This window comes from Lactuca serriola, chromosome 2 (assembly GCF_051521515.1).
Source record: "Lactuca serriola cultivar US96UC23 chromosome 2, Lser_US96UC23_V15, whole genome shotgun sequence".
Classification (NCBI taxonomy): domain Eukaryota; kingdom Viridiplantae; phylum Streptophyta; class Magnoliopsida; order Asterales; family Asteraceae; genus Lactuca; species Lactuca serriola.
In genome coordinates this window covers 170490669-170497415 of record NC_136409.1, presented here as the reverse complement: position 1 = coordinate 170497415, position 6747 = coordinate 170490669, and positions in this window count along the sequence as shown.

Here is a 6747-nt window from a genome sequence, read left to right as displayed (position 1 = left end):
CTCTCGGTAATCAATGCACATCCTCATGCTTCCATCTTTCTTCATTACGAATAACACCGGAGCTCCCCAGGGTGATGAACTAGGTCTTATGAAACCTTTGTCCAATAACTCCTGAAGTTGCATCCTTAGCTCCTTCATCTCCGTCGGTGCTAATCGATAAGGTGCTTTTGCAATTGGCATTGTTTCGGGCAACAAGTCGATACAATATTCTACTTGTCGATTGGGCGGTAATCCAGGAAGATCTTCGGGAAATACTTCCGGATAATCACACACAACAGGAATATTTTGCATCACCTTCTTTTCCTTCTTAGCGTCGATCACGAATGCTAAGTATGATGTACACCCCTTGGTCAAACATTTTATGGCTTTCATTAGAGAAATGATCCCATAATTTACTCTGCGTTTATCTCCATACACCATAAACGATTCCTTCCCAGGCGGGTTCACTTTTACTATTTTCTTCTTGCATAAAATTTCGGCATCGTTGGCGCTAAGCCAATCCATTCCCAAAACGATGTCGAAACCGTTAAGTTCGATAGGCAATAATTCCTCGTGGAACTTATTTCCATTCAGATCAATTAAGATGTTTTTCATACGATGGCTAACAGGTACAAACTTGCCACTAGCAACTTCGACTAATAAGGCATTATCTAGTCTATCAACAGGCAAAGCTAGTTTTCTACCAAATTCATGCGATATAAAGGAGTAGTTGGCTCCAGAATCAAATAAAATTTGGGCAGGCAATTGGTTAACGAGAAAGGTACCTGAAGCGACATCAGCTTCATCTTTAGCAGCTTCCAGTGTCATCTGGAATGCTCTCGCCTTTGGCTTTGGTGAAATGTAGGGTCTTGCTGCTTCCTTCTTTTTCGGACAATCCCTTGAGATGTGCCCCTCCTCACCACAACCATAACAAACATTTTTGGTGAAGGTGCAGTCATTGGCATAATGCCCTAGCTTTCCACATTTGAAGCATGTGGTTTCCCTGCCACACTTCCCATGATGCTTCTTCTTGCACTTGTCGCACCATTTCGCCTCTACCTTTCCTCCACTTCCTCTCGAACTAGACTTCGAGAATTTACTTTTCTTGCTGGACCCTGAAAATCCATCGATTTTCCTTTTCTCGCCAACCTCTGACCTTTCCAGACCTTTTTCCCTGATCTGGGTCTCAACATTTCTAGCAGCCCAGATGGCGGCTTTCAATGTGGTTGCTTGCTTAACCATTGGACCATAGTCCGCTGGTAGTCCAAGGGCAAACTTGTTGACCTTAGAGAGTTCTGTAGGCACCAAATATGGGATAAACTTCATCTTTTCTGTGAAACTTGCAGCGTATTCAGTAACGCTCAATTTCCCTTTCTTCAAATTCTGAAACTCATTACTGATTTCCAGAAGGTCCTGCTCGGAGCAGTATTGCAGTTTTAGTTGTTCCACAAAGTCTTCCCAAGACATTTTGCTTGCTTCTCCCTTGGGCATAGAGTCAGCTAACAGCTTCCACCAACTCAACACGCCAGATTTTAGCAGAGGGATCGCAAGAGCGGTCTTCTGCCTGTTGCTGCATTCGCAACTTTCAAACATAGTCTCCATTTCGGAGACCCAGTCCATAACTTGCACCGGCGTCGGGTTTCCGGATAGACATGGTGGTTTGGATGCCATGAAATCCTTATACTTACACCCACGACCATCATTTCCTCCATACTGGTTATTGCGTCTAACCACTGGTTGTTCGTCTTGACCAATGATCCCACTAAAGTTTTCTCCTTCAGACTGCCCTCCATTCTCCTCGGGCTCTTCCGCTTGAATTGACGGTTCTTCACGATTCTGCCTAAGCAGGCGTCTTGTTTCTTCCATCTGATGATCCAACATCATTTGAATCATCATTTGTACACCAGCCATTGTTATCGGCTCAGGTGCATCAGCTACGACAGGTACTTGTTGAATTACAGGCGGTTGATTCCTGTTTTCATCAGCATTTCCAACTCCGCTTCTTGTTCTCACCATTTTTGATCTACACACCGAATAATTTCACCTTATTAATCCAAACGATTACATGCTAGTTCTAATATCGTATACATACGCTTAGAATCCTAAACACATAAACCTTCAGATCCGGTTGGCAACAAACCGTAGATCCGAACAAATAATATCATATATGGCAACATATAACATTTAGCACATAAAAGCATTTTAGGCAACTCTCCTAAAATAAACTAGTGCTCGTGTCTAAATTTATCAGACACACACCTCCCAATCTCCATTTAGCATCTTAAGTTTAAGTCTAGAAATCCTACAAATTCCTAGTTCGCTTAAACTAATGCTCTGATACCAACTATGACATCCCCAAAATCTCGGCCAGAAAAGACCGATACATTTATGCTTTTTAAAACATTTTCAGAGTAAATCCGTTTGATTTTAAAAGAGATGCGGAATTTGTTCCCAAAAACACAACATGATAAAATAGATATTTATCAAAACATTTCATATAGAAATATGATTTCATTTCGTAATCAAAAGTCGGGATGTCATGTTCCGATATAGATCATAAAGCATAAACGATAACATCACAAGTCGTTCAACAAATATATACATATACAGACTTGTAAACAAAACAACTTGATGATTCGCCCATCTTAAGCTCTTGCGCCACTTCCTGTAATACAAATCAACTGAGTGGGTCAGGCTTGGGAGCCTGGTGAGCATATAGGGTTTTCAAACCCACAATAATTATATTTAATTACAACAATCAACAATAAACCCGATTACCCATTCCCGTTATCCTCACCTTACGTTCCTAAAAATAACGTCTATTATAAGGAACTTATTTCAGGATTTTCATCGGGACGGACATTACTGCAGAGGGGCTTCCTCAACAATAAGTGTCCTAAAGGCAACCATGTGGGGGATAGAGTACACCGGTGAACACGTCGTTCACAACACCTACAGGTAATGAGCCTGCTAGTGTTCCACAGGACAGTCTAGAATAGTCCGTGGTCGTCATCCATACTCTGCTGAATGACTAGAATAACACCAATAACACCGAGGCCTCTCATCTGTTTATTTCACACCAATTATCTACCCATGTTCTACCCAACATATTAGTAGATAAAAAAAATATACATTTTTATACATTGTTTATAAAACTTGTATAGCATGCTTTAATCAATACATATTCCACATAACAGATGAGGCATACACACATAACACGTATTTCATAGAGAATATATCAGATCTATGAGATAGAAGAGAGTGAATATACATTCACACATATAACCACAAAATATTTACACGTTGCACGTATTTTATATTAAATACTTCATAATATTGCGTATTGAAAAGGGACTATACACTCACTTGATCAGAAGATGATCCGACAGCACTACGACTTATAGAAGTATTATACTTCGATAGATCTGGAAGATCTTCACCAAAATCGAACTCCTCGCGGGCAGAGCTTCGGCTCGGGAATAACGCTCTTCGGGATCCTCGGGGCTTCGGATCTTGCTTCGGGGCTCGGGAATGATACCGGGGCTTTGGGATATGATTGGCATGCAAATCGAGGCAAAACTTAGAGAGAGGGAAGAGTTTGAACAAGAGAAAATGGCTGATTTCGAGTTCTATTTATAGGCTGAGGGTCTGGGATTACGCGGGGCGTAATCTCAAATTACGCAGGGCGTACTCGGTTACGCAGGGCGTACTTTGACGTCACTGCATGCGTCGACTGGTTGCACTCGAGTATTGGTCAGACAAGTTGCATCCGACTGAGTACGCGGGGCGTACTCAATTACGCGGGGCGTAATTGACTCGTCGAACTTCTAAATTGCGTAACTTTCGCATACGAGCTCCGTTTTCGACGTTCTTTATATCCACGCGAAGGTCAGACCATACTCTACAACTTTCGTTTAGACTCCGTCGGCTAATTTTGACTTTTATTTTTATTATTTATTTTTAGAAGGCCGGGACAGAAAAACTTCGTTATAAATTCATAACTTCTTCGTCTGACGTCCGTTCTCGCCTAACTTTTCATCGTTTCGCTACTAACAACGAGATCTTCGATTCTCATTTAGATTGTTTCGGCCAAAAACTGCTCGATCTCAAATCGAGTATTCAGGCTGCATACCGCTAAGTCGAAACTTAGAAAAATCATAACTTCCTCATACGAAGTCAGATTTGGGCGTTCCTTTTATGCATGCTCTCGGTTTAATGAAATCTACGACTTTTGTTTAGATCGCTAAGGCTAAATATCGCTCTTTCTTCAATTCATATTTTTACGTCACTCGACGTCGTGCCGGTTCTGTCGCAAAACTTCGACAGGTCATAACTTCTTCGTTATAACTCGGATTTTGGCATTCCTTATATCTCCGGAATCCTTGTTTCAACCACTACAACTTTATGCAAAGATATCGGGCTTATCTCACACTTTAATTTTGACGCTTATTTTATTCTTAATTCATTAAATTATAATAATTAAGAAAATAAACACATAAATCACATAATTCACAAATAATACATTTTTATTATTTCAAATTGGGGTTACAAAGGTTAACCTAGACTATTACATTGCTAAAAATGGCAATCCCAGAAACACGGGCGTTACACCATTGCCCCTAGCATGCTGGATGTGCTTAGCCTTGCTCAGAGCCTTCATGAAAGGATATGCATGATTATCTTTCGATGATACTCGTTTCATAAAGAGATGCCCATCTTCAACTCTGTGTGTGATGTAATTATATTTCTTGTCAATGTGCTTGGACCTTCCATGATCTTTTGGTTCTTTGTTTCCTTTGACGCTTCACTCGCTGTTAGGTAATCTGATTCACAAATAGAATCAGCCACCGTGTTCTTCTTGGAACTCTTCCATGTCACTGCTCCACCATTCAATAGGAATACCCAACCAAAATAGGGATAAAAGTTATCTCTGTCTGTTTGAAAGTTGGTGTCACTATAACCTGTCACTCTCAAGGTATCATTGTTACTAAGAACTAAGAACACTTCTTTGGTTCTTTGCAGATACTTTAGAATATTATTGAATGTTGTCCAATGGGATCTTCCTGGATAATCCTCAAATCGACTAACCATGCTCAAAGGATAAGACACATCAGGATGAGTACATGTCATCTATTTCTTCAGCAATACTAGGACATCGAGTCTTACTCAATTTAACAATATGATGAATGGGTAAATCCCCTTTCTAGGAACTTTTCATACTAAAAATGCTTCAATATTTTATCCAAGTATGTATTATGGCTATGTCCAATAAGATGATTCTTTCTATCCTTGTAAATCCTTACGCTAAGAATGTATGTCGCTTCCCTTAGATCCTTCATAGCGAAACATTCTCAAACCAAGATTTTACTTTTTGCAAGGTTGGAACATTGTTTCCTATATGTATTATGTCATCCACATACAATACTAGGAATTCCACTACACTCCCACTAGCTTTGACATATGTGCATAACTCTTCTTCACTTCTACTATAACGCCTGGTTCCTAGTATGTATTTCAAATCATAATTTATTCACTTTAGTAGAGAAACTCGATGAGTTGGGAGCCCCAGACTTATCGAGTAGAGATGAATTGGGACGTGGGTTAAGACACCTACTCGACGAGTTGGGATGCCTCAACTCGACGAGTAGGCTGGCAGAAATGAAACCCTAATTTTTAGGGTTTTGTACCCTACTTAAAGGCCTTAATTTTTCATTATGGCCTCCTTCATCGTTTGTAACATCCGGATTTCCAGGTATTATGTTTGATCATTTATTCTTTTGATTAAAAGGGAGGGACTCGACGAGTTGAGGCGTAGACTCGTCGAGTAGGATCGCGTGTGTTGGCTGGATTAATGAATGGACTCGACGAGTCGGAAAGGATGGACTCGACGGGTCCGCGCTGTGGATTGAAACCCTAATTCTCGGGGTCTGTGCCCTATTTAAAGGCCTTTATGGCCTCTATTTGCGACCACTTCACCCCTGAGAAACCCTAGAGAGCAGAGAGTTCGTTTGTGGTGCAAGAGGAAGGCTAATTCACCATTTCTTGTGTGTTTTAGCAAAAAGGAAGGAGGTAGAAGAAGCTAAGCGGGTTGAGGAGCTTGGATCCACTTCTATTTGATCAGATGAAGCTGTTGGAGGTAACAATCTGTGCCATTCTTGTTTTTATAATGATTCTAGTGAAATCTAGGGTTTTCTTTATGCCTCTTTTAGTTGAATCTGGAGTATGTGAGGTCCCAAGGCGAGTTGGTTCATAGATCTGGACCTTAAGAGGTCCAGAGAGTCCTTACCACTCTGCTTTATGCCATACCTTTTGAGTTATGAGCCTAGGAGGACATTTTAGAGGTTATTTCACCAAAAGAAGCTTTAGGAGTGTTGCATGTGTACCAAGATTCGACCTTTACATGATTATCATGCTTGGGAAGGTCAGATCTATAGATTAGAGAAGCAGATCTGACCTTAGAAGGTCATTTGAGTATGAACATGGAAGCAACTCGCCGAGTTCATAAGTGGACTCGACGAGTTGAGTCGGGGTTGCCTCGCGATTTGTGGCAGGAGGACCCTGTCGAGTGGAAGGATAACTCGACGAGCCAAGAGAGGATATAAGGATTCAGAGGACCCGCATGGACTTGCTGAGTCGCCCATGTGCACTCGACGAGTCGGGTCAAAGTTTGACCGTTGACTTTCATTGACCTTAGGGTTCTGGTAAGACTGATTCAAGAGAGTTCAAAGAGGGGTAGAATGGCATTCTACCCAATCTTTAGAGATGAGA